This window comes from Ambystoma mexicanum, chromosome 8, assembly GCF_040938575.1.
Source record: "Ambystoma mexicanum isolate Mex_15411 chromosome 8, UKY_AmexF1_1, whole genome shotgun sequence".
Taxonomy (NCBI): domain Eukaryota; kingdom Metazoa; phylum Chordata; class Amphibia; order Caudata; family Ambystomatidae; genus Ambystoma; species Ambystoma mexicanum.
In genome coordinates, this window is record NC_090929.1 from 248,831,187 (window position 1) to 248,843,417 (window position 12,231).

The window sequence follows — 12,231 nt, forward strand, 5'->3', positions numbered from 1 at the left end:
ATCATAAGTTGTGGACGGATAGCATATTTGAGGCATTGTAAATGTCCATGTGTTAAGAATGCCTTTTTGAAATAATCTGTGGGTCAAGGGCACAGAGACTGATATGGCAGGAGGTCATTGTCAGCTGTTGCATTCATAGTTTTGTATTACCAGGGAGAAGGTGCTCAGCCAATCAGATGGAAGAACGAGAATACACTCTATACTACCAGCCTGCCAAGGCCCTTCCCCGTGGGGCACCATTTTGATTGTGCTGAGGAAAGAGGGAGCCCTCCCTGTTGCCTCTACAACTCCCCTTCCCTGCCCCCAAAAAACAAAACATACCCCTTTCCCACCCCCCTCTCTCTCTCCTCACTTACCTCCTGGACCAGAGGTTTCTGCTCCAGTCCTGCCACTTCTACCGTCCGTGAACAACAAAGAAAGGGAAAAGAGACGTAGAGGCTCATTGCACATTTGGTGGTGCTGGAGAAAAGGTTAGGTAATACTGTTTACCTCTGTTTATTCCGCACAGCCAAACTACACGTTTGCTGGTATTACCTGTGGCTTTATTACCAGATGGTAATACCAGAGATTTGTTAAGGCAATTGGAGGAGTTACCTCCAGCTTCAAGCTGGAGGAGCTGGAGGTAACTCCTCCACTTTACCTCCAAAAATAGCTGGTATTACCATCTGGCAAAACTGCCTGAAGTAATACCGGCAAAAAAAACAATGTGATTTACACCGGCAAACCGCCAGTTGTAATCAGGTGCTATGACTACCAGAGATAATACCTTCAGTGGTAATACCGCCTGACCAAGTGGCAGTATCAGTACTTTTGTTTGTTGGTATTCCGGCAGAGTTAATCACGTAATTCTGGCAAGATCATAATGAGCCTCATAGTCCCTTTTCCTATGGTGGTGGCCATTTTTCGTTCTTTATCTCAGGAGATTGGCATTGTACAATGCATGCAGCCAAGTCCCGAAAAAAAAAAAAAAAACATGTGCCCCTCAGATGAACTCTGGTGTGAAAATGACTATCACCCACTTGTCAGTGGGTGCCCACAGCCAGTAATGGCCAGCAGACCTTACTGAGGCCCTCGCTCGGGCTGCCTAGGCTCGGGCCAGCATGCCTTAACTGTGCAGGGCTGATTGCCATCGTTTCGGTCCCAGAAATACATCATAGCTTCAGCATCAACATTCATGAGAGACTCCAAGAGGACTCAGTCATGACTTCCTGGTCGTCTTCTTTTTATGACACTAAGCATAATCTATCAGACAGCAAGTGCATGCACCTTAATATAAAAATAAGAACACATCATAAACATTGTGCATCATCTTAGAGCAGTGAATGTGCATGCAAAGTGATGGTGAGGATCAAAGACATCACTGGAAATGGCACATACCGACAATCCCATGCACGTGAATTGCAAAATTGCATTGCGCATGACCAAAGAGGAGAAGAACAGTGACGTCGCTGAACTCCACTGCCAGTACCTCTGGTTTCAAGTATACAGATTTGTTAGAGATCTTTTTGGGCTACATTTTTTTAGTATCTCTTGGTATTTTCTTTTTTGCTATAGTGGTATGGGGGTATTATTTTAGCTCTTGGTGATATCTTGTGGTGAGCTTGTTGGGGAATACTCGTGAGATGAGATTCAGAACATTACATATTCATTATTTTACAAGGGTCACTAACGGTAAACAAGTACTAGACTTAGTACATTCTGAATAATTAGCTAATACCTGCCTGTGGAATCGTATGTACAATACTGCATTAAGCCTTTTTGACTGTGTTTCAAAATTTCCCTGATTATTTCACAACACCAAATAGTTGTGCTCACACATATGCCTAGCACTTCTGAAAACACGAGTAACAAGACAAATAATGTATCTTATGTTTTACCACATGTGGTAATGTGAATTACTGCCTGCAGTAAAATAGGCTTATCACCTGTTGGACCACAGTCTATATGTTAACAATAATTCAGGCACATAATAAAAGAAAGTGCATACCAATTAGTTTTTCTCTTGTATGGCTTTATAAAATGTTAAAATTCAGAAAATGACCAACAGTTGCATTATGCTGTTCTCCTTAGAGTGGCGTATACGTGGACATAATATGCATTTAATTAGAGAGCTTGCATACATTAAATAACTTTTCTAATAATATTCTTCAATTAAACATTGCACCGTCTGATGAGGAAACCTTTAATGTTTCTCTCCCAATCCTTGACAGTTAGGAATATGTTATCTTAACAAAAGATCACTTGATAAATGGGAATCCATGTTCCATGTAAAATATAGATTGTGAATTTCATTAAAAACAAACATATTTCTATCACATCACCTGTAAGCATTTCACAATACTACACACTCCTCAATTACTGTATAATTACCTAAATCTATTGGCGATATTCCCCGAATCAGCTCAGACAGGATTGGACAGGAAAATTCTTATCACATCGACTCCCTTTCTGGAACGAATGAGTCAGCCTTTCAACTCCCCAAATCCATCTGAAGATAAGGTCCATGGAGTCAGCTCTCTCTCTCTCTCTCTCTGCCAGTCCTTCTGCTACCTTTGCCAGTGAGAGAGTGAATGACCTAGCTCGTTCTGCCTCAAACCTTTTTCTAAAACCCATGTGTCATTCAAAAAGAACCTTCCATTGACACATCAGCCCATTAACATAGCACATGATTTCCTTTGACCGAGATTCAAACTACAGCGCTGAAGAGAAAATGTTCCATTCATCTGACACTCTTCCTCCTATTTCATAAAACAACAATGCAGCCAGTTTGAATGAATCAACTTTTATCTCAACCCTGTCACGTATTCACCGCAAAACAAATCTAATTCCACATTTACTGCATTTCCAGTTGGCTTTGTGCATTTAAAATATCTTTACATTTTATGAAATGTGCCACTTTACCCCTACGCACCAATGTTTTGCACTCATAAGCAATTCTAAATTGCATTGAATATTATTAGGATAGTAGGTTATTGGGTTCTGGAATATTAGTAGAATGACTATGTTCATTTTCTTTCATCGCATATAATCCATTGCTGTGGAGTGGTGCAAATGATAAATCCTATTGTTCAGGGTCAAATTCAAATTGGCTGGCATGTGTTTTTTGCCTTATAATACTGACATCTTTTAGGCACAGCTTGAGGCTTACACACAAGTCTCACACCCTTGGCCCTAGTTAAAATTCAGACCTTTGATAAAATGTGGCTGATGAAATGAGAAGCTACCCTTGTTGAAATTCAGAATAGGGTAAATTATTTCCCTGTACACCCTACAGATTCCAGGCTTTCCTCAGTGCAGTGGGACACCATACTAACCTTGAGAATAACACTATGTACATTGTCATCTTCTTCTTGGTTATTGAAATTAAGTTCAGTGGTGGTTCAGTGCCTTTAACTTATGCCTCCATCATGCAAAATAAACATCCCTTCCCTCCAAGCCCATGAAAGAGCATTTGTAACACAAGGGAAATTGGTCCATTAATTTGATCCCCACCTGTGTTAGATCTTTTAATGTGGCAATAAGCCCCGGGCCGGCGGGCAATTACCGCCTAAGGTAATGCCAGAGAGCCCATAGTTATAGGAGGACCCGGGGGCATTACAATTAGGGGTTAATGGCCCGTCGGCGAGGTGCTTATTGCCATTAGTATTCCGGGGTTTTTAGCCCCAGGAAAATAATGGCACTGTTATTTTTTTTCAATCAACTTTTGTTTTGCCAGTTGAAAAAAGCAGCGCTACAATACACAATTGTTCTAAAAAGACTAGAACACACATACTGCTTTATTACTACGGATCAACAGGGCGCCATTTTGGGCCACGTTGATTCATAGTAATGAACAGAGAGGTGAGTGAGGAAGCTGTCATACCCGGCGCGTGATTCACGCAAATGCGTACACGGGATTACACTGTGGTATGGCTAGGAATTGAACCAATCCATGTGCAGTGCATCCCGTGGCATCAGCGTGCCAGGTACTAATGTCCGTTAATTTCTTGACTTGGTTTTCAACATGTATAACCCCCTTTTATATTCTGCTGTCAGTGATGCAAATAAGCAGCTTCTGCAAATAATGTGACCCACTCAGGAAATTGGAGAGCCCCTTCAGCAATTTTCAAGGACTATCCCTCGGGTTTCAAGTTTGAAGTCAGTCACTCCACTTTCCTTTTTCATACTCCCATGTCCAATGGCCAGTCAGTCCCATACAAGAGGGCACGTTGGTGCCAGAGCATGTTCACCTCTATGCCATCCTGTGCTGCCATGTCTTTTGCCCACAACCCTACTGGTATTAATCTTGAAATATGGGTAATGTGTGATAGTAAAATGCATCATTTGTTCCTGCCATGCCTGCACAATCATCAACCCAACCACAGGGCTAGCACCACCAAAGAAAACAAGCTGTGGTGCTGTTAGTAGTGAAAGAAGGCTCTGTTTGTTGATGTTGACACTGGTTTAATATGCCTGTTGGGAGGCAGCGCTTGTGCAGGCTCAGAGGCCAATGTAGCTGACATCTGCTTGGGTCGGTGTTTTTGGCTAGAAGAACGTGTGACCTCTGAGGAGCTTGCAGATGCTCCCTCAGTGCACCTTTCCCCCCTGGTGGGTGCTATGAAAGAGGGTTCACTGGAAGCTGAGATACACATTGGGACTAGTCATATTTTCCTTCCCTTTCACGGAATTGTGCATTGTTGTAGTTGCAATAGATCAAACCTTCTTTGTTGTAATCCATTTCACTGGAGTCTTACAGAGTTTTCATATAAAAGTGCCTTCCTGCCGATACACTGGCACCCCTTTGAGCAATTCAGTAGCCACAGGCCCATAATGATATGGCCATTTTCTGGGATTGGAGCTGTCATGCCAACTGTCCCACCTGGAACTTGACAAGGCAAGTCTGTGCTTGCCTTCCCTGAATTGTAAGACCAGGGACATGTGCAGTGGAATCTGTATATTTTTCCTCCTGAGACGTCCTCCAATAAGCCACCCCGTGTCCTACAACGTGTGCTTATTTGTCTCCTCCAAGATCACCACCTGCAACAGAGCCTCATCTGTCTATTTGCAACTCAAAAACAGTGCTTGATCCTCACCTTGCTTTACTACTACCTTATCATCAACTCCAAAGTCAAATAAAATATTTTCCAGCAATTACTCTAGTAGATCCACAACTACAATGAGTCTCTGTCTACTACTGCTGCTCTGTCCCCAAGACACAACCACCCAATCTGGCACAATGACTCATTTTCACCAGTCCTGACTCCTCCATCTTTCTTGCCCTCTGTCTTCTGCTCAGATGGTAGAGGCAAACCCTCCTTTATTAGCCCTGCCTCCACCTTAAGCTTACCACCTGCTGTGGCAGTGGCAAAGCCTGAATTGTTTGTCCTGCCTGATCCCCTCTTCCTGAGCCAACCCCCAATGTCCCTCCCACTTTACACAAAATATGTGGCTGCTCTGCGATTCTGCCACGTACAACACCCATAACAAGTGTCCACCATTCTCCTCCAAGACCTCTACCTTCTAAGTAATATCCATACCTCCTGACAAGTGAGCTTCTACTTCCTCATCCATGTATCCTCCCCAAAATGCAAACCTCTACCCTACTTCATGATGTCACTTATTTTTTTATGAAGGACTATCATTAGCCAAGTCACTGGCCAAGGCAAAAACATGGATGCATTTACCTCTCAGACATTCCAAGGAGGGTGACTAAAGCTGAAAGGATTATATGGCTTACACACAAATGGGAAGGTTTATTAGTATTCATGAACAGATAGAAATAAAAATGTGAACAACGTGGTATTGTGTATTTAGTTTTTGGGGGTTAAATGCAAAGCAAAAGAAACACGTGGATGAAGTCAGATATGGCCAAACAGGACACCAACACCCTCAAATGGGATTAGGACTGCAGGTTTCAAAGGGTGTTGTGTGCCATTGTTAACGATTGTGGTGACACAAAGATAAAAATGAAAATGTGAAAGGACATGCAAAACTGGTTTTCTTATCTTTAGTAACTATTTATGAGGGACAGTAAGAGGAAGGAGGGATGATGAAAACGTGGTCGAATGAACACACAGACAACATGGGACACATAATAATCAAAACATCTCTTCTTTCTTCCCCCAATAGACTCCTACCGTTATAACACAACAATATATATAAGAAGTAACTGAACGTTTTGGATCCATTCGTAGTACCCCTGCACTTCTCAGATCACACCAAATCATGCTAAAGGATTCAGGGATGTTGAATAGCACACCAAATACAACTGTGCCTCTCTGAACATGCGAGAAAATCTTGGGTGCTGTTAGTGCCTACCAGTGAGTGCTGCTGAAACATTGAATGGAGAAGGCTGATTCAGCTTGAGCTGCTACAAAGGCAGGGTAGAGTTTGACCTACCATTGCACATGGTAGGGAGCATGCTGCCACAAGAAGCAACTTTCACTCTTGTGCCCACCTATTATAGCATGACTGAGTTGATGTTTAGTATTTCAGTTTGAATCTGCACGTGTTCGTATGCAGAACTAGTTATCTACCAGAGCCTGGATGGCACCCATGGTTATTCTTTGTACTGAATCTTCTTTCCTATTGCAGGAGTCAGCATGTTTTTCAGTCCATGGAGCACATTTCATTGAAGATGTTGCACTGGGATTTATCTACATCCCAATGTGCCAATGCATGAAAGGATCAAGTAAGATACCGTACACACATTTACAGATCACACCTTATGCACGCATTGATAGATACACTTATATAGGTTATCCTTAGAAGTCCAGGAGGGGGTTGGTCATATTGCAGGTACTATGGCTAAATACCAATAAATATCAACACCCAAACTAATACAGTACACTGAGAGAAACACATTGGCCCTCATTACGACCCTGGCGGAAATCGAAAAACGATGGCGGAAATGCAATACCGCCATCGAATAGCGCTCGGTGCGACTATGACCCGTCACCGCAAAGTACGATGCCATTAGCGACACCGTAGTGAACGCCAACGCTAACTGCACCAAGTACGCGCGCGCGCGCCATGCCAAACCGTAAATACCACCATGGCGCAACGGTACGCGAATTCCGACCCTAGCGGACATGTACCTAACGCCATCAAGCACGGCGGAAAGTACCATTCCGCCATGGTGAGAAGTACGGCATCGCGAATCAACCGTAAACGGCCCCACTGAGTGCCTGTACACCGCTCCCTGGCCACATTGTACAACTCCCCGTAGGTGCAATGAAGTCACAATGCAACCAGTGAAATGTACAAGTCACCCATGCATGCCAACGAACAAAAGAATCTCAAGAGGGGCCAATGGGAGCTGCAGGGCACAGATGGCACGAATACAGAAGCCATTCCAATGGACATGACCTCAGTCTCCCACCAAGAAACGCACGCAAACACAGGCACCTGTGACCAGCAATATTCCGAAAATCACATCATTCCACCAGTCCACCTGGCTGACCGGCATCTGTTACACAAAACCTAATCCCCCGCCCCTGAGCATGACATCATTCAAACAGTCATATTGGCAGCCCTCATCCCTGACCTCACTGGGCTTCGTAGGCAAACGCGCCCAGCACAGTACCACGCAACTATACTCCGAAGCTGGAACCCAATGCAGATCTCCTCACAATACATCGCTCCCCAAATAGGAATATGCCACATCACTTGCAAAGAAGAACGCTACACGGCCCATATCAGAATAGAAATTTAATGCACAACAAATTCACCAAGCCCATACAGCCATTAGGCCATGAACTCCAAAACACATTTCACCATTGTGGGCTGCATCCGCAAGAAATGACCAGCTACTTCTTGTGTGACGCCCTGTTCCCTCATGGTACACAGGGCCACATTCTCGTACGAAAAGGCAACATGGAAGCGCACAGAACCGCAGGGCCGTCCCAATGGGGAGGCACTAGTCCAGCTGAAAGGCCGAAATGTTGCTCCGAGCCACTAGTACTGCGTAAGGGCATGTGGCCCATTGGCGATCGTCCCATAAGATCGTAATGCTGCTCCACTGATTAACACGAAGCAGCAGGTGTCGGGAGTAAAAGCCATCTGCAGGAGTGGCATACAGATGGCAGTGGCAAAAGGGGAGGAGATACCTGTCAACCAAAAGAAAAGAAAAAGAATAGAATGGCCATCAGAACTACATTCGAACAACTCACTTCAATGATCACACTAAATCCACAGCCATATGCATGCTAGCCCACTCCAAAGGATCATCACCACCCAAAAACCACTTGCGACTCATAACTATCTATATCGAGGTGAAAACACCATCACAAACGAGTGTACCTGTGCATGCGTCTGTGAAAACAGAATCCATCAGATGGGATTGGTAACGTGCATGGACACAAGTGTCTGAAGGCGCGTCGAGACAGGGAGGGCTCAACAAGGCCAGATAGACGATGGTCCCACTATGGCAGCCCTGCATCACATAGCGCAGGGGAGGCGGACAGATTCCAAGAAGCCCTGTACATGGCAAACACTGTATCAAATCATCTGTCCATGCATCCATTCTCATTCCCTCATCCCGTAATGATAACGCCTGTTTCCATACTCACATAACATGTGAGAATTCCATTGAGTCTGTGCGTTATGCAGCCTGCAAAATCCACTGTGCCCCAGCCCGTAATTCCAGTGTTGTGAAGTAACATGTATTTGGGAACGTCCGGCCTCATCGTCCACTTCGCTATTGCGCATCCCAAACTATTCATATCAATAATTGCATCCTCGCCATGGCCCCTGTCCCAAGGACATTGAACAATAGAACGTTATATTTGCAGTCAGACCTGTGGGCATCTCCTCGCCGCTAGCTGATAACCGAAAGCGCCGCCCTTCGAATTCCTCATTTGCAACATCACGTCGAAAAGGCATCTGGGGCCGCTTGAAATCACAAATTAATCCATCTAGTGCGGCAGTGTGTGAAAATGGCAACTGCCTTCACTCACAAATGGGACGCCCCGCCCGTCGTTGCAACTCGGTACAGTGATGCATGAGGGTCCACCGTTACTCGAGTACTACGTTCCACTGACCCTTCACAAGTCTGTTCGCGACTGCTAAAATAGTATGTGAAACAATGGGACCATAGCCGAATGAACATATCAACCAATGTTACACGGCCATCGGGTACAAATACATGATTGTAATAGCAAGATGCCATTCCTCGAATTGCAGCGTTGTGTGCGGGACGTGCTCGGCCAAAGGGGAGAGCAGCTTGCACAGGTGGAATGAATCACCACAGGTGGAGGCCATACAGCCTCAAAACACATAAATAGCACACCCAGTCTCCTCCCACAACCACACCCACTCCGAAATGCTACCGGCAGGACTTGCGATGTTGGCCCTGGGGGACCTGATAGCACTGCAAGTACTCCAACTCCAAGAAGAAGACGAACACCAACTACAACCGGCCGCACGGAGGAGACGCAGGAGGAGGAGGAGGGCAAGGCAGGGCCAGCAAGGGCCGCCAGCACAGCCACTACCACCACGCAGGCAGCCCGCAATCCCACGCCTCCGAGCACATCCGTTCAACCTCACTGATGAGCAGATCCACACCCTCTACCGTTTGGACCGGGACACCATAGCCGCCATTGTGGACATGACACAGGCTGACCTTGTCAGCATGATAGATAGCCCAACCGCCATCCCACCCCTACTGAAGGTGGTGTCTGTACTCCACTTCCTGGCCACAGGCACCTACCAGCACACAGTCGGACAGTTGCATGGCATTTCTCAGCCACTGTTCTCACGGACACTATTGCAAGTGCTCGATGCCCTCCTGCAGCACGCAGATGACTACATCTCTCTACCACGCTCGGAGCAGGAAATTACCAACACAAAAGTGGGATTCCATGCACTTGGCGGCATACCGGGTTGCCTTGGTGCCATCGACTGCACCCATGTGGAATTGGTCGTCCCACATGCCATGGAGGCCCAGTACCGCAACCGAAAACAATTTCATTCTCTGAATGTACAAATGGTGTGTGACTCCAACAGGATCATTACACATTGTTGTGCCCGATTCCCTGGATCAACCCATGATTCTATGGTCTTGAGGAACTCAACAATACCACGCTACATGGAGCGACACGCAGGGTACAGATCCTGGCTACTCGGTGAGTCTCATTTCATGCATGATGATGTGGGGTATGTGATGCGGCAATGACCTGGCAGGAAGGGGGGGGGGGTGCGTACGTAGCAATGGCATTCCACGATAACGTCCACATACTGGTGATGCCGGATATCCACTGAAGAGATGGCTCCTCACACCAGTCCGGAACCCACGGGACCAGCATGAGGAGGACTACAACCATGCCCACTCACGTACCCGTGTAGTCATTGAACAGGCATTCGGCCTACTGAAGACTCGTTTCCGGTGCCTCAGCAGGTCTGGCGGGGCACTCCTGTACCGCCATGAGAAGGTTGCAAAGATGGTGATGGCATGTGTCATGCTACACAACATGTGCGTACGTAGAAATGTGCCCATGCCCCCTGACGCAGAACTGCAAGCACCTGAAGATGGTCATGATGAGGGTGGGGATGTGGCAGCACCTCAAGGATTCCACGAGGCACAGGAGGGCTGTGACATTCGTCAGCATCTCATTGATGCATGCTTCTAGCACTCACGCCTGGTGGCTGATACATGGACACGGGACTCGTGGCACTGTGTGTGTCTGGTACATGCACAATATGGACTGTACGCCTATGATGGCCTAGTACACAAAGATCATTGTCCACACATCTCATTGGTTGATCATGCATTGTTTATGGCATATGTGATATCATGTTGAACACCCTATCGACCCGCCACCCAAGTGAGCCCAACACACCCCCTCCACCCTCCTACCTCCCCCCCGAACACCAGTGTCCAAAGATGCTCATTGTCAGTGGGCAGTCGCTATTGCAAGCCCCCTCTGCGGGTATCAGGGGCACCCCTGCCTGTGGAGCGCAGGTTCCTCCCAGATCTACGTTGGGGGCTGCCCTGGACGGAACTTGCAACGGATGATGTCTCTGCCTGCTCACATCCATGCATGTCCCTAAGGGTTTGTGAGAGCTCAGTGAGCACACGGCGCACTGCGGCAAGTTCGGCACATACGTCTTTGGACGTCGCATGCAGTTCCCCCCTCAGGCTCTCGGTGCTTCTCTCCATTTGGACTCTCAGGCTCTCGGTGCTACTCTCCATTTGGACTCTCAGGCACTCGGTGCTACTCTCCATTTGTGCCCTTAGTGTCTCTGTACTTCTCTCCATTTCTGCCCTAAGTGTCTCAGTTGATGTTTCTATGTCTGCCTTAGTGCCCCCACATTCATCGGCATGGTCCTTGAGGAGCGTGGCCAGTTGCTGCTGTTGCACGATTAACTGGTCGAGGGACTGTTGCCTCTGCTGGGCCATGGCCATTTGCGGTGGTGTCACAGAGTGGCTGTTCGCCTCATGTTGCCCTGCCACAGGGCTTGTGGGGGATGGCCAGTCGTCGTCTTGTGGGTGCCCCTGCGTGGTATCCTCATGGTGTACGGGATGGAACAGACAGGGGGATTGGGACAGGTCATGGATGGATCTGACTTCGACATCCCCGTCTTCTGTGTCGGAGCATGCTGCCATTAATGGGGTGTCGCCTATGGTGCTGCTGCCACCAGAGGCAGTGCCTTCTGTGGCATCCATTGGGGGGACCTGTGGTGCTGCTGTTGTGGGCATGCTGGCTGCTGGGGTGCCTGTTGATGTTCCCTCCTCTGTGCTGCCACTTGATTTGTGCAGCTGCTGTGTCTTGATGCGTGCAGCTGAGGTGGAGGGTCTTTGGCCGTTGGTCTTGGCCCTCTTTGCAGGTGTGCTGGTAGGGGTGTCCTGAAGCTCGTCGTTTGGATCGGACCCTGTGGTGGAGTAAAGGAGGGCGAGCGTTATTAATGGGTCTGTGGGAATTGGAATGGCAATGTATCACATGCATTGGGGTGGTACCTGAGGGTGATTTGGGTCGGGGCCTTGGAGGTGCTTTCATTTGTGTGTGGAGTGAGGGTGCAGTTGTTTGGCAGCCTGCAGTTAGGGTGTGCCTGCTGCACGTGTAGTGGGTGTTTTTGGGGTTTTTAATTATTTATGTATTTATTGTGAGTTTTAAAGTGCGCTATCATGCCAATGTGTGTGGACGTTCTCCTGGCCATGTGTTACTGTTGCGCTATGTGGACACATGTGATTCACATGATTGGACATTGTGGATTTGGCATGGTTTTATTTGGGCCACCTACCGGATTCTCCGG